Source organism: Myxocyprinus asiaticus, chromosome 39, assembly GCF_019703515.2.
Source record: "Myxocyprinus asiaticus isolate MX2 ecotype Aquarium Trade chromosome 39, UBuf_Myxa_2, whole genome shotgun sequence".
NCBI lineage: Eukaryota > Metazoa > Chordata > Actinopteri > Cypriniformes > Catostomidae > Myxocyprinus > Myxocyprinus asiaticus.
The window spans coordinates 22,855,046-22,871,616 of record NC_059382.1 but is presented as its reverse complement, the minus strand read 5'-3'; the positions used below and the strand labels follow the sequence as shown (position 1 = coordinate 22,871,616).

The window sequence follows — 16,571 nt, the reverse complement described above, 5'->3', positions numbered from 1 at the left end:
ATATGCTTTCCCAGGCAGCCGCGAGCATCGGGCTAGAGTGGAACCCTCCACTCTCCCCTGAACCCTCGCGGCTCGATGATTGGTTCCTGGGCCCAGAGCGCCACTCAGGGCCGCACCCCGCCCCGGTTCCTTTCTTCCCGGAAGTACATGAGGAGCTGACAAGATCGTGGGGGACACCTTTTACTACCCGGTCCCGATCTTTCATCTCCCCCGCTCTCACTACCCTCGATGGTGGGGTGGCCAAGGGGTAATTGGTGATCCCCCAGGTGGGTAAGGCGCTCAACACCTTTGCGATGCACTTGTGCCCTCAGAGCGCCACCGCCTGGCACGGGCGCCCGAAGCTCCCATCCAGGGCCTGTAGGTTTACATCATCTCTGACGGCTAAGGCCTATGGTGCAGCTGGACAAACCGCCTCCGCCCTGGACGCCATGGCTCTCCTGCAGGTACACCAAGCCAAGGCGCTAAAAGAGCTGCACGAGGGTAGTTCTGACCCGGGATTGATGCAGGAACTGTGCTTGGTGACGAAGGTCATGGCGTGGTCTCTCGGGCAGGCGATGTCCACCCTGGTGGTCCAGGAATGCCACCTTTGGCTCAACCTGGTCGACATGAGAGAGGCTGACAAGGCACAGTTCCTTGATGCCCCCATCTCCCAGGTTGGCCTGTTCGGCGACACCATTGAGGACATTGCCCAGCAGTTCTCGGCGGTGAAACAGCAGACGAAGGCCATTCAACACATCCTGCTTCCTGCAGCAACAGCACCAGCTCCGCCGCAGCCCGCCCCTGCGGCCCGGCCCCGGTGTGGAGCCCACCGCAGGAAGCAGACGCCACCCGTCTCACGGCCAGCCGCCAAGAAACCTAGGAAGGCTTCGAAGCGCCCCTGAGACGGGCGACCCAGGGATGAGGAGACCCACATCTATGGAGCTGGTAGACAGACCACTCCATCCCCCGGTGGAGGGCCGGGAGGAGAATCGTTTGTTTCATTTTTCGCCGCATGCCCAAGAGGCTGCGGTACCCAAAACTTCAACAAAAGAGTGGTTTCCTTGTTCTCTGTGTCACATGTCAGGTGTGCACGGCTGTCGTCACGACCGCCATCCACCGTCCCATTTTGGCAGGTTTGGCGCTCCGGCGGCAGACCCCCCGCCACCTGCGCGCCAAGCTGTAGCACAAACATGCCTACACCGGGTTGGTTCCAACGGACTGTGGGGACGATATTCCTCCTCCCCCCTCCTCAACCAATCTTATGGTGGGCGTCAGGAGTCAGGTAAGTGCATCGATGTCTCTGGACTCAGCATAGCCACGGGGTTCGAGCCCCCTCGATGTGGTGCCTCAGGCTCCGCCCCGCCGTGAGGCCCCACCCGCCGGTACATCCGACATGATTATCTCCTTGGTCCCCCTTGTCCGGAGTTTGGATGTGTGGCTCACGATGGCTGACACGGACCGTCCGGCTACGTGACTCAGTTCGCCAGGTGCCTGTCCAGGTTTACAGCCCCTACTTCATCATACCGAAGAAAGGCGGTGGGTTGTGGCCAATCTTGGACCTGCGTCCTTGTACTGAACCGGGCCTTGCACAGACTCCCATTCAAGATGCTGATGCAAAAACACATTTTAGTGAGCGTCCAGCATCAAGATTTGTTCGCGGCGGTAGACCTGAAGGACACGTACTTCCACGTCTTGGTCTTACCTCGACACAGACCCTTCCTGCTGTTTGCTTTTGAGGGCCGGGTGTACCAGTACAAGGTCCTCCCCTTCGGCCTGTCCTTGTCCCCTCGCGTCTTCACGAAGGTCGCATAGGCAGCCCTTGCCTTGCACAGGGTCTGTGCAAGTAGGCTCACTGGGGAAACGCGTATTTGCATAATCCCGGGGGCCAGCTGTGTGCCAGCACGTCCATAGGGGTGCCTCGGTCAGGGTGTACCAAAGCGGGCAGTGGGAGGATTCCCAGGAAGCAAGCAGGTCTACCTGTGCTTGACTGAATCGACTCCAAATCAGCTGGACCACCTGGGGGTGGAGTCTCCACTTTCCCCTGAGCGTAACCTGTCATGACAGTGTGTCCGCTGTGGTGTTGAGGTCCCCCGGGATGTGAGTGGCTCGTAGCAACTTGAGGCACTGGTGACTCCAGAGGAGGAGACGGCGGGCAAGTTGTGACATGCAATGGGAGCGTAGACCGCCTTGACAGTTGATGTATGCTACCGTCGCCGTGTTGTCCGTCCGGACCAACACGTGCTTGCCCTGGATCAACGGCCGGAACCTCTGCAGGGCGAGCAGTACTGCCAACAACTCGAGGCAGTTGATGTGCCAATGCAGCCGCAGGCCAGTCCAGGAGCCGGTGGCTGTGTGCCGATTGCATACGGTGCCCCAGCCTGTCTTGGAGGCATCCGTCGTAACCACGACGCGCCTGGAGACCTGCTCTAGGGGAACCCCTGCCCGTAGAAATGCAAGATCGGTCCAAGGGCTGAAAAGGCAGCGACAGATCAGTGTGATGCCCATCTCGGGACTCGAGTCTGAAGCCAGTACTGAAGCGGTCTCATATGCATCAACCCAAGCGGTGTGGCCACCACTGAGGATACCATATGCCCCAGGAGCCTCTGAGAAAGTTTCAGTGGAACCACTGTCTTCTGTCTGAATGCCTTCAGACAGTTCAATACCAACTGTGCACACTCGTTCGTGAGGCGCGCTGTCATCGAGACTGAGTCCAACTCCAAGCTGAGAAAAGAGATGCTCTGAACCGGGGAGAGCTTGCACTTTTCCCAGCTGACCTGAAGCCCCAGTCGGCTGAGGTGCGTGAGCACCAGGTCCCTGTGCGCACACAATACATCCCGAGAGTGAGCTAGGATTAGCCAGTCATCAAGATAATTGAGGATGCGGACACCCACTTCCCTTAGCGGGGTCAGGGAGGATGAGGAGCAGGTCATCCTAGTAGCACCCTACTGGCCCACCCAGACGTGGTTCTCAGACCTCACACTCCTTGCGACAGCCCCCCGGCGAATTCCCCTGAGGAAGGAACTTCTCAGGGATGGGGCACCATCTGGCACCCACGACCAGACCTCTGGAATCTCCACGTCTGGCCCTTGGACAGGACGTGGAAGACCTAAGTGGCCTACCACCCACAGTGGTAGACACAATCACTCAGGCTAGGGCTCCCTCTACGAGGAGCCTGTATGCCTTGAAGTGGCATCTGTTCACTAATTGGTGTTCTTCCCGACACGAAAACCCCCAGAGATGCACAGTCGGATCGGTGCTTTCCTTCCTGCAGGAGAGGCTGGAGGGGTGGCTGTCCCCCTCCACCTTGAAGGTGTATGTAGCCGCCATTTCGGCACATCACGATGCAGTGGATGTAAGTATTTGGGGAAGCACAACTTGATCATCAGGTTCCTGAGAGACACTAGATGGTTGAATCCCTCCAGACTGCACCTCATCCTCTCGTGGGACCTCTCTGTAGTCCTTCGGGGTCTACGGGGAGCTCCCTTTGAGCCCCTGGAGTCAGTTAAGCTTAAGGCACTCTCTTTGAAGACTGCCCTCACTTCCATCAAGAGGGTTGGGGACCTGCAGGCATTCTCTGTCAAAGAATCGTGCCTGGAGTTCAGTCTGGGTTACTCTCACGTGATCCTGAGACCTCGACTGGGCTATGTGCCCAAGGTTCCCATGACCCCTTTCAGGGATCAGGTGGTGAACCTCAAAGCACTGCCCCAGGAGGAGGCAGACCCAGCATTGGCGTTGCTGTGTCCGGCGCATGCTTTACGCATCTATTTGGATCGCACGCAGAGCTTTAGAAGCTCTGAGCAGCTCTTTGTCTGCTTTGGTGGACAGCGAAAAGGAAGCACTGTCTCCAAACAGAGGATCGCCCACTGGGTCATTGACGCCATCGTGATGGCATACCATGCTCAGGACGTGCCGCCCCTCTTGGGACTACGAGTCCACTCTACTAGGAGTGTAGCGGCCTCCTGGGCCCTGACCAGTGGTGCCTCTTTGGCAGACATCTGCAGAGCAGCGGGCTGGGCAACACCCAACACCTTTGCGAGGTTCTATAATCTCCGGGTTGAGCAGGTTTCATCCCGTGTGTTGTCAGGTACGAGCAGGTAAGTTCCGGGACAGCTGGTCGGGTGTACCGCTTGTGTATAGCGTCTCTCCCCTACCATGAGGTGAAGATATGCACTTTTGACTCCCAGTCATGTTCACAAGCTGTGAGCCCTGGATGACTTTCCTCCTTAGCCCTGTGGCAGACGAGTTTGTGGAGAAACTCCCTGCTGGCCCAGTACGTGTGCTAATTAGGCCCTGTACTGAGGTAGGTGCTCCACATGTGCTGGTTCCCCGTAGGTGACCCCATGTGATATCTTCTGCTAAATCATTTCCCTGTCGGTAAACTGCGTCTTCCTTGGGTAGAGGCCCCTCTGCCCCCGGTCACCATGTTTGTAGAAACTCCTCCCCCCTCGGGTAGGACCTACCATGGGACTTCTCCACATGACATACTTCCGACAAGACTCGGTAAGACCATGTGATGTATTTCCACTCAAAATACCCCCCCCTCCGACGTAGACATTTATGGCCCCCAGTCAGTTAACAAATTCCACTCTTTTTGGGGAGAAATATATATTTAATATATATATTTTTTTATTTTTTATTTTACCAAACATTGAAAGTGTTTTTGGTCTGGCATGAAAAAAACAAAATAATCATACTTTAATTTTGTTTTACAAAAGTAGAGTTACATGATGTTACATGAACTAAAAGTACATGATGTTCTTTTAAAAATAATAAATAAATAACGCTTGAATCTTTTCCAATGGGTCAGTCTGAATTTGGATTTTCATACATCCTGTACATGGCCAATGAAAATTGCACATGTACATAGTCTCTTAATGCATATGAATTAAGTTAATTTCCATTTTACACATTTTAAATTGATTGCATGCAATGAATTAAGTTGTGACAAATTGTTCAAGAATTGTATTGCAATAGCTTTTTGTAATACAATTGAGCAAGCAACAAAAATACATTTTTTGAGCAAATTTCTTTTTAGGATTAAAGTTAGCAATAAACATTGGTCTTTATCTTAGATCTAGTGGAAAATGGCCAGCGACAGAACAAAAATAGTTTGTTTTCACACTCATTGATAACTGTTCACACATATCAAAGAAGCGGGTATCATACATATGCAGTCTGTTGAGAGCAGTGCTTTCTGGTTGATCTCATGGAAAGCATATACAAATGTTTCTTTAGCATAGCAACTGCATGAACATATAGACCACTGGCAGATTTCTCACAATTTAATTACATGCTCGCTGGGCACTAAAAACACATTTGATACTGGTGAAGGAAGGCAGTGTGAAAAGAGAACATGAAGCCAAGCAACACCCTATGGTGCTGTAAAGCAATGAGATCTTTGAAGGAATAGAAATGTGAAAATGTGTATAAAGTTTTATAAGACACTATTAATGTACTGAATCACTTTCTCAAATGATGAGAAAGAGTGTAGCAGTTTCCAACTGAGAATTATGTACTCTAACTATACGGTGGTCACAGGACCCAATCGTGTGTCCTTGGGCACACATGGCATGCACAGATTTTTCCATTAGATCTCTGTTAAGGTACACTTTGAATCTCCACCCCTACCCTTTTAATTAAATGAAAGCACAGCAGGTCACATACAACCTCAAAGTCACGCCACATAAACAGACAGAACCTCATAGCATTGTGCTCATGGTCAGAATACACAAATATGGCCTCACAGCAGGGTAACTACAAATATAGCTGGGAATTTAATGGGGAAATAGGACTTAATGTCTGCAGGACACAATTCGTAGGTCAACTTTTGCTGCTAATGTGACTTTTCACATGCAGATATGTTAAAAGACAGGAGACTAGCTTTTTCTTGACTAGTTCATAATGGCACACAAAAAAGAGGAATGTGATTTAGTAATTTTTTGATATATACTTATTTATTCATTTTGTACTTTTAAAGGAAAAGTTCACCCAAAACAATCTTAATGTAGCCTACATCCTCATGTTGTTCCAAACACATATTACTTTCTTTCTTATGTGGAACACAAAAGGAAAATGTAAATTAAATATCCCAGTCTGTCTTTTCAATACAATAGCAATTGATTGTGCCTCACTTTAAAGCTTTAAAAGACCCAAAAGAATCATAGACTTCTGTAGGCATACAATCCGAAATTCAAATAAATTTTCAGTGAAAATCTTGATGCCAATTGAAGAAGCTCATTCACAGTGGTTTCGTGTTCACACAAGAACTTGAGTTGTTTTTAGTGTAAAGCAACACAAGTTCTTGTGCACATACAAGCCACTGGGACATTTTTCAGTGATTAATGACTTATATTTTTTCACTGATTTTCACTGAAAAAAATTACTTGAATTTCAGGTTCTCACCAAAATAATTTGTATGCTTTAAGAAGATTTGAAATATGAAGCATGAGATGCATACTTTTATGATACTTTGGAACCTTTTTTAAGCTTTAACCCTTTAATGCATACCTCGGGTCTTTAGTGACCCAGGACCTCATTCCACCCCCTGTACCTGTACATTTTTTGGTGTTATGCCCACACCTCTTTAGTATTCCTCGTCCTTTCTCTTCTGAATAATGTAACAACAAAAAAGGCAAAATTGCTGCCATTTCATCACTTATATCCATTGTAAATTATCCACATAGAATCTTGAAACATTTATGGATTTTATGGTGAGCATGGAAATGAAGATCTTGGGTGTCTTTGCTAAATTTAAGGTATCTTTCTCGAAAAAACACTAATGTTTGGGAGCCCAATCAAATCTTCCCTCAAAGCAAAAAAAAAATATATATATATATATTTTTAAATATTACTTAATTACCAAAAGTGTACAGGGTCATTAAAGACCAGAGATACTGTATGTAATAAAGTGGCTTTTTTTGTGCTTCCATAAATCATATTTTTATGATTATTTCATATCTATATAAGTTTGCTATCACAGGATATATATTTCTTTGTTTATTACAAGACAAATGAGTGCTATATTCATACAAATGACTAATATATCACATTCATTTTCTGTGTGACAGTGATGAATTATCAGTATTCAATATGTGTGTACACATATGTGACGCTCCTGTTCTACCCACTCTGTACGGGACTCGAACCGGCATCTCCAGCATGGGAGGCAGGTGCGCTAACAAGGAGGCTAAAGGTTACAGCCTCTAGCTTCAGATGCTAGTGCACCTCTTGAGGTCAGGAGAGTGAGGTTTATACACATTGCACAGCTATCAGCTGGCCACCGTTACACTCACCCCCATAAACCTCACTCCCATCCGGGTCACAGCACCATTGTGATGCTCCTGTTCTACCTGCTCCATATGGGACTCGAACCAGCATCTCTGGCATTGGAGGTGGGTGCGCTAACAGAGAGGCTAAAGGCTACAGCCCCTAGTGTCAGTCGCTAGCGCACCTCTTGAGGTCAGGAGAGTGAGGTTTATACACATTTCACAGCTATCTATCAGCTGGCCATCTTTACACATACATATTATACATGCTTTTTCTTACGGTGGTGCTGATGTTTCAGTGATTTACTTGATTTATGTTTGCAATTTGACAAATAAGCAATGTGGAAGTAAATTATAGCAAGTGTAAAACATGAACAGTTTGATTTGGCTATTGTTATTTAGGTGTACTATTGAAATTATGTAAGTTGTGCCTCTGTTTAGACTTAAAAAATGCCTGATAAAATGCATATGTATAGCTTATGTGTTATGTAGCTCAATATGTGTTTCACAGCCAGTTGCATCTCATGAAAAATCATTGTGGAAGAAATAAATCCTGTTCTATATTTGTTGCATCATCTCTTTGAAATATGATAAAATAAAACATCAAAAATATATCAGGGTTTATTCTTAAATTATGATTAAAACCAATGTTGTACTGAGTGTTTTGAAAGGAATCAGCTTTAAAAAAATCTTCTCTTTGAACGAAGCCTTGCTACCGCAGCTGTCTTAACTCGGATGGCATCAAACAGGCTTCTGCTGAAATCTGCCCATCAGTATCTTGGAAGAAGACTGACAGCAGTGACATCTAATCACTGCCCTACTGACATGCCATAACTCCCGCCTGATGCATGTCAGGCTGAGGAGCTTATTGACACAAAGATCCTCTATTTATAGTGCTGCATGTCTACAGTCAGTGGCTGGATGGAACCGGAAGACTTTTTACAGGACTCATTAGACTTATACTGTGCATCACTTACTATATCCACTGTAAATTATCCGCATAGAATCTTGAAATGTCTATGGATTTTATGGTGAGCATGGATATGAAGATCTTAGGTATCTTTGCTCAGTTTTAGGAATCTTCCTCAAAATAACACTAATTCTGAAAACTAATGTTTAGGAATGCAATCAAATCTTCCCTCAAGGCAAATGATGTCTTATCAGAGGAGATGCAAGCACAGATTCATACTTTTCTTGTGATTATTACTGAATTCTTAATAACGTCAAAAATTAAAGTGTTCTGCAGGGTAATGGCATATACTTAAGCTCATATGAGCTGATTGGTAACTTGGAAAAGAGAAGTTCTTATAATGATATTTTAAGGCTCAAAGGACTTTGCTAATGAGCAGTTGGTTTTGTAAGTAAACTCAAGCTGCACTACACAGGATATTTTTTATGTATTTTTTTGGTTACAATTAACAAAAGTTCATCATTATTATTTAATTATTTTTATTTAGCTGTCGTGTCAAAATTTGCACAAAATCCAGGCTTATGTAATTCGTCCTAGCATGTTTATGCCATGCCCAGAAGCACAGAAAGAAGGTACAGCTGTGTTGCATGGGTGTTGGCTGGGAAGCAATGGCTGTTCATTCAGTCGCAGTTCAGGACAGGAGCAGGAAGATATCAGTCTTCTAAAAGATGTTTAACTGAATAGTTTGGCAAAGTTTTTTACTTGCTATAATGCTTCTGGTGGGGTTGTTGAAGCTTGTATTGGTTGTCATGCTTTAACGAATCAAACAATACTCATGTGTTTACCGATCGTGATATGTTTATAAGTTTATTTTTTTCCTGTGAAGTTTCTGTAACCAGGGGCATATAAATGCACAGGCTTACACGGGCTGAAGCCCAGGGGCCCACAACTCCCAGGGGGCCCAGCTCATGGCGTCTGCCACCCCATTTTCCCTTATCAATGTCTGTGTAGTGCATGTTCAACACACAGCAGTTCGACACCCCCCCCCCCCCGCCCCAACCCGACTGCCCAACCTGAGCATGACTGCAATGTGCATTTTCCTTTTCCCTTTTTTGATTTGTAACTAGTAGCATCTAATAAACAAGCAAAAAATAAATAAATCTAGAGTAAATTGTTTTCCTAAAAATGGACAGTGGGACTAAGTTGTGAAATTTTAAATAATACCAAGCTATAGAAAGTAAGATTTTTTTCATCAAATTGTTTATTATATTTCCAGGAGTGTTGGTTATTCATGTTTTTGAGACGTTATAGACATTACAGCTGATTTACAATAAAGTTTAATAAATAATTCTGATTGGAGTCATCGGAGAGGGAATTAGCTGTTAATCCGCTAGCGACCAAGGCAGACTTGGAGCGCATCTGGGAAAAGTTGGAAGACTTGGAGAATCGTAACCGGCGAAACAACATCCGAATTGTTGGAATTCCTGAGGACAAAGAAGGCCGAGATATGGGAAATTCCTAGACGGGCTCTTCCCAAGTCTGCTCAAAATAATAGGCCATAAGCTGGAAATCAAGCAAGCTCACAGAGTTCCAGCTCAGAGATCTGTGGAGGGAGACAGGCCCCGATCAATTCTGCCCAAATTTCTGAGATCATCCGATAAAGGTCTCGTGTAACGTGAGGTGAGGAGTAAAGGAAGGCTTTCTTGGAAGAACCACAACATTTTCTTGTTCCCAGACTATGCAAATTTGACAAGAGAGAAACGTGATCGATTCAAGGAATGCAAGAAACTCTTACATCAATGGAAGGTAAATTTTACACTGATGTTCCCAGCCAAATTGAGAATAGATACTAAGGATTACATGCCCACAGCAAGCAATGTCCTTCATAAAGACAATGACTGAGTAAGTTATTTGTGGTTCTCATGTTGCAGCCAAGTGAGCCTGACTCATTGAACATTCACTTGACTGTCTGAGGAAGCTTAGCGCCTTTTTTTCTTTTTGTGCTGGTTCTGCCTAGCAACTGGAGTTTGTTTTGGGGAATAACACTCCTTCGGGACAGTTTGTGGATGAATCTGCATGCTCTTTGTGCTTGTGCCTCCTGTTGGCTGGAGTTTGTTTTATAGATTATTTTCTGTTGTGTAATTCTGTCTCACAAAATTTATGTGGAGGCACCGGACTTGAGAAATCTGATGGCAAAGTTGTTACGGGGGCTCTCGTAGGCGTACATGGACTGTTTGAGTTTGGAAGGATGGACGCTAGTTGGCGCTGTCGTGCATGAGGTTAATGCACATGTTTTTCTTTTTTCTGTTTGTTTGGTTCAGGGGGAAGTTCTGGGTTTGATTGTTGCACTAATGTTGGAATGTGGTCGTTATAGTTTTATTTTTGATACACAATAAATTTTTTCTAATATGTATATTTAATATGAGCGGACTGTCTCTCTCCACGTGGAATGTGAATGGGTTGGGGTACCCCATAAAAAGAAGGAAGGTTATTTCTTTTCTTAAATGTAAGAAATATGATATAGTGTTTCTTCAAGAAATGCATCTTTCCCCGCAGGAAGCTGAAAAATTTGGGAAGATATGGGGTGGACATGTTTTCTTTAGTTCTGGCTCAAGTAATAGCAGGGGAGTCATTACATTGATAAGTAAGCATCTACAATTCAGATGTCTCAAACAGAAAATTTACACACCTAACTCTGAGGATCAGGGCTTTTTTATGCACCCCTCATGATATAAAATTGGGAGGAGACTTTAATCTTTTGATGGACTCAGCCCTTGATCATAGTGAAGCAAAAGTGTAAAAGAGCAACACTTACAACTTCACAGGATGTGTAAAAATCTTGGTCTTACAGATATTTGGAGACTTTTGAACCCATCTGGTAGGGACTATACATTTTTTTCATCAGTCCATAAGATTTATTCTAGAATAGATTATTTATATATATATATATATATAAGTCCCTAAGTTCATCTGTTGTTGATTGTTCAAATAGAAACATTTTAGTCTCAGATCATGCCCTGGTGAGTTTAGAGGTGTTGTCACATATGGAGAATCATATAGTTGGCGCTTTAATGTATCTGTTTTGCAAAATCCTGAATTCCAACAAATGCTAAAGAATGAAATCAGTGTCTATATGGAGACCAACCGCTCTTCAGTATCCTCTGTGTGCATGGCTTGGGAGGCACTTAAGGCGGTTCTTAGGGGTCAGATCATACAGTATGCCTCATTCATCAAAAAATCCAAAGCACGAGAACTCCTGTATTTGGAAGGGAATATTAAAAGTGCCGAGGCAGAGCTGAAGCACCGAATGTCATCTGATGGCCTCAGAGAATTGACCTGATTGAAATACAGATATAATACTATTTTCTCACGGAAGGTGGAATTTTGGCTATTCAGGGCAAGAGAGTCATATTTTGAGTTGGGGGAAAAAGCAGGGAAGCTTTTGAATAGATATAAAAAGCAGAGAGAGTCTTTTTCTACCATTCCCTCAGTGAAATCTGCTGGTGGTGAAATATTTACCTCAGCCATTGATATTAATAATGCTTTTAAAGAATTCTATCTTGATCTCTATAGCTCCACGTCTTCATCTACTGATGAATATATTAGAAACTTTGTGGAACCATTAGAACCCCCTAAATTGACAAATGAGCAAAAATATTCTCTTGATTCTTAGATAAACTTGGAGGAGCTGGCGAGGTAATTAAGGCCTTGCCTACAGGCAAGTCTCCGGGGCCAGATGGCTTTGCCGCTGAATTTTTTAGATCTTATGCTACAGAACTGGCTCCACTTTTGTTATAATTTATACGGAATCATTAAAGAATAGAAAGCTTCCGCCAACCATGACACAAGCCCAGATCAGTCTGATTCTTAAAAAAAGACAAAGATTCAAGCGAGTCTAAAAGTTACTGTCCAATTTCCCTGATCCAGCTAGACATAAAAATATCGTCACAAATTCTGGCTAACCGATTAAGTAAAGTTATGACATCTCTTATACACATAGATCAGGTGGGGTTTATTTGGGGCCGCGGCTCTTCTAATAACATTAGGCGTTTCATCTAGGGTGACCATACGTCCTCTTTTTCCTGGACATGTCCTCTTTTTCGGACCTTAAAAAAGTGTCTGGCCGGGATTTCTAAATTTGCAAAAATGTCCAGGATTCGGCTTTAGTTGCATTATGATGTGCATCTGGTCTAATACTTCATTGTGTGTATGCGCATATTTGCATTGCTTTAACCCCTCTTTGTAAGTCCCGCCTTCTCGCACACCAATTGGTAGATTATAAGAGGCTTGCAGCAACTATTGTCCAAATTCCTGCCTGTCAATCTCTCCGCGAACACGCTGTTGTGTTCAGCATCAAACAGTTGCTTGACAGTAGCAGCAAATGACAGCTGAGTGGAAACAATGCCCAAATGAAGGAGCAAATTTACAGAAGGTTTGTACAAAAAAATTCCATGCGTTCGTCCATGTCTAGATCCGTGGGAAGCAGAATGGATGACATGTAAATCAGGCCTGTTGCTAATAAAGGTGCAAGTGATTTAGAAACACACATTAGCTCTGCGAAGCATAAAGGTTCAGCAAACGGTGAAAGTTCATCAGGTAAATTAACGGACTACTTTTTGCGACCAGGTAAACTTGTTATCACATTGCTTCATTTTCCATGGCTATTCAAAATAATAGTAATAGTAAATGAAGGTACACTTATGGCATCAAATATTTTATTTTAGTACATGGACATTCAAAATAATGTTGGAAATTTTTATTTATTTATATACATTTATGTTATGCTAATAGAGTGTCTTTTTCACTGTATTCAAGTTTGCATTCATAGTAACACTGTTTTGAACCCTATTATCCCCTGAAACTGAACTTTTGGTTGGATTTTAGGAGTGAAAGCACTTAGCTGCATAGAAAGCTATAGGAGGCACCCTTGCTCCCTATTCAGTGAATGACTTAAGCTCCAGAATGCTGTCTGTATCACTGGTCTCAGAACAGTTTGAAATGCACCTTATTTTCATCCTAACTCCATATAAAGCCTCAGAAAGCAACATTTTTCAGTTTTTGGATGAATACATTGATTCTCAATGTGAACATGCACAGTGATTATATACTAATATATTAACTAATGTTAATGAATAGAACCATATTGTACAGTGATAAAATAAAATATAACAAAATTCATATTAAAATAAAGTGAAATGACCTGTGTTAATATTGAAAGTTATTCAAAATAACTAAAATTTGTATTCCACTTTTGAGGGAATAAGGTCTCATTTTCCACATATGTGGACTTCATGTTTATCAGTGCGCTGACGTGCGAAAAATGAATGGATTTTTTAAAGCGGCATATCAAACGAAACAGAGGCGCTACTCTTTATAACGAAACAGGTTTCAATCAAAAAACTTAAAGAGGTTTCTTACCAGAGGCACTTATGTTGGTGCTGCACCTGTAGGAGAGCTTCACAGAAATCAACGTCATGCTGTTGTGTCACATGATGCGGTGCGCCAGAAGTTTACCCCGTAAATGACAGGGTAGAGTCTTGTAAATAGTATTCAGTCAGTTTTAATTAATTTAAATTATGTGTTGTGTTTAGAGAAGCCAAAATACAATGTCCACACATGTGGACGCAGGGTCGCACATGGTTAAAGCACCCCTGACTGTAACATGTTTACTGATATTCATAACTTCTGAGTATTTTATAACATTTCAATGTTCCCTAAGTGTTTGTCTCTAAGTGTTTGTCTCTAAGTGTGTGTGCCACTGTTTTCCTTTCTTTTCTTTTTTTTAGTCGCAGAAATGCACGCGTTGTTGTATCACTATCCATCACCTTTTAGCAGATAGTTTGTTTAAACTGAGGGGACAATTTACAATTGCATCTAAATGCCACTATAGGTTCAAGGAGGTTCCCCATGAATGTATGCTCATCTCAAGTTGTTTATAATGTACAGATTTCATAGCACAGTAATGTACATTAATTTGTTTAGTGTGAAAACATCTCTCTATTTTAACTTCCATAGGAATGATTAAAGAAGCAGTATATTTAGGCAATTGCTACATTGCATATTTCTGCCTATTATTTTCATTTTTAATATGATAAAGTATATTTCATCAATCATTATGGAGTCCTAGTTTTGAGTTTTTATATTACAGTCTTATTGTTTGCATACCATAGGCCTACTATTGTAGTACTTTTAGATTGTAATCTAAAATTAATTTAGATTGTAATATAAAAATAAGTGTTGAGTTTCACCTCTTATATTGATATACTGTATGTAGAGCCAGGTAACCTCAAACAATAAGATTCCTCCACCGGATGAGCAGTGCCGAATCACAGCTCACATAAAATTTTCCTCTGCAAGTTGCTTGAAATTTCCAGTTTCAACCACAGATGTAGCTAGAGAGCCCAAATTTCCATAGTGCAGCTTTAAAACACAAGCCCTGCATCTGAAATAGTGCCCTGTCAGAGAATGTACTGTATTTAATGAAGGACATACTTCTCGGCCAGTAAAACAGTATGTTCTTTAGGTATGCGAGTAGAATGGACTGATTCCAGACATAAATCATCCGGGGACACGTGACCAATGATGTTATGAATACTGAGGAACCGGACATCCTACTCCATTGCCATACTGTTTTTGACATACTATATGTCATAGTGGAGAAGTATGGATATTCGGATGCAGCTTCAGATCTGCATTGAAGTTAAAGATTGATTATGAGATGAAAACCTTAGTGAATGGACTTGGAGATTTTGTGGCCTTACCTAAATCTTTCTTGGAGTGAATATTTGGGACAAGATGAATCGACAATTTTTCTCATTATTCTGATATTTTCAGCTGAAGCCTTTTCCCTTGACTTAACTGTAAAAACTTTTGTCAGCTTTGTCAAGTTCAGACATGACAGCTCTGTGCTAGCCAGATTTGGCTAAGGCTTCCCTTGTAAGATGCGCTTCTATGTGCCATGGCCAAAGCAGACCTTACCGTGCAAGCTGATAGAAGGAAACTTCAATATGAGACAAAGAGAGAGACGCAAGTTGATTGGCTACCCCATAACAAGTCAGAGGACCAGTGACCCGATTGGCTTATCATGTCACATGTGAGTGAGCTGACTGGCTAACAGATAAATAGTCAAAGAACCTATCAGCTTGTGCCACATAGATCACAGATAATCTGTACAAATAAATTACTATTTTTATTTACAAAATAAACTCCAACAGAACTCAGAGTGCAATTCAGCTGTTCAGCGATTGCTTTCTTTGTACATAATTACAATGCAGATCAATATAGTATGTCCATTTATTTATTTGGTTAGAAGCCGTGTAATAAGCCATGATAATTTACAGTCAGCTTGTTGATCATCCTTTCGGGGTATATTTTGTGATAACTAACAGCTGACTATACATTATCCCTTACAAATTTGATGCCGTTAAACATTTTAATTAAATGAAAATAGTTTTTAATTAGTACAGTATTATGTAGTATTATGAGTCATGAACATATATTAGTCTCTATGCTTGTATGATTGTGTTTTAAAATTGTCCATATGTTGATATTGTATTGTATCAGTGTATAACCAAATGTTAAAATTACAAAGTGTACACTTTACATATGAGTGCTAATTAAGCAAACTGATTAAGTGCTATTCTGGTACGCTAGAGTACCTGACAAAATGGAATGCTGATACAGGATGAGACATAGGCCTACAGTATGATGAACTGGTGTCACATCATACTGTAGTTGCCACTTTATTATGGATTTTAGAACAGTTGGAACACTGTATTGACCAATCAGCATTTAGGACCTGAACTATCTTTTTTATATTATGTGGCACACATGTTTTAAGAATTTATACTGAGATTGGACTTTGCACTGTTCTCTTTTTCCACCAAGAATCGATCTCTCTCTTGTCTCTCTGTTCTACCTGTGATGTCAAGCAGTACAAACTCCACAGTCCCCTTTCTTCTAGATTAGTCTATTTGACTTTAAAAGGGGATGGTGGTTTGCCATCAAAAAAGGATATTCTAACACACCACTCGAAGGAAATGCTAATACAGGAAATAAATAATTATGTGATCTCACCCAGCAGTGTTTTGTCATCTTAGGTATGCAGGGAAAAAGATAAAAATTCAGAACTGGGGGCCTGGGTAGCTCAACGAGTATTGACGCTGACTACCACCCCTGGAGTCACAAGTTCGAATCCAGGGTGTGCTGAGTGACTCCAGCCAGGTCTCCTAAGCAGCCAAATTGGCCTGGTTGCTAGGGAGGGTAGAGTCACATGGGGTAACCTCCTCATGGTCACAATTAGTGGTTCTTGCTCTCAATGGGGTGTGTGGTAAGTTGTGCGGGGATCGCGGAGAGTAGCATGAGTCTCCACATTCGGAGTCTCCGCGGTGTCATGCACAACGAGCCACGTGATAAGA

General features: G+C 42.9%; 1 protein-coding gene across 3 annotated transcripts in view; it reads left to right on the top strand.

Annotated features, from left to right (window-relative positions):
- Window positions 1–16,571, top strand: part of LOC127430233 (cell adhesion molecule 1-like) — a 334,868-nt gene that overhangs the window by 180,001 nt on the left and 138,296 nt on the right. The window lies entirely within an intron of this gene.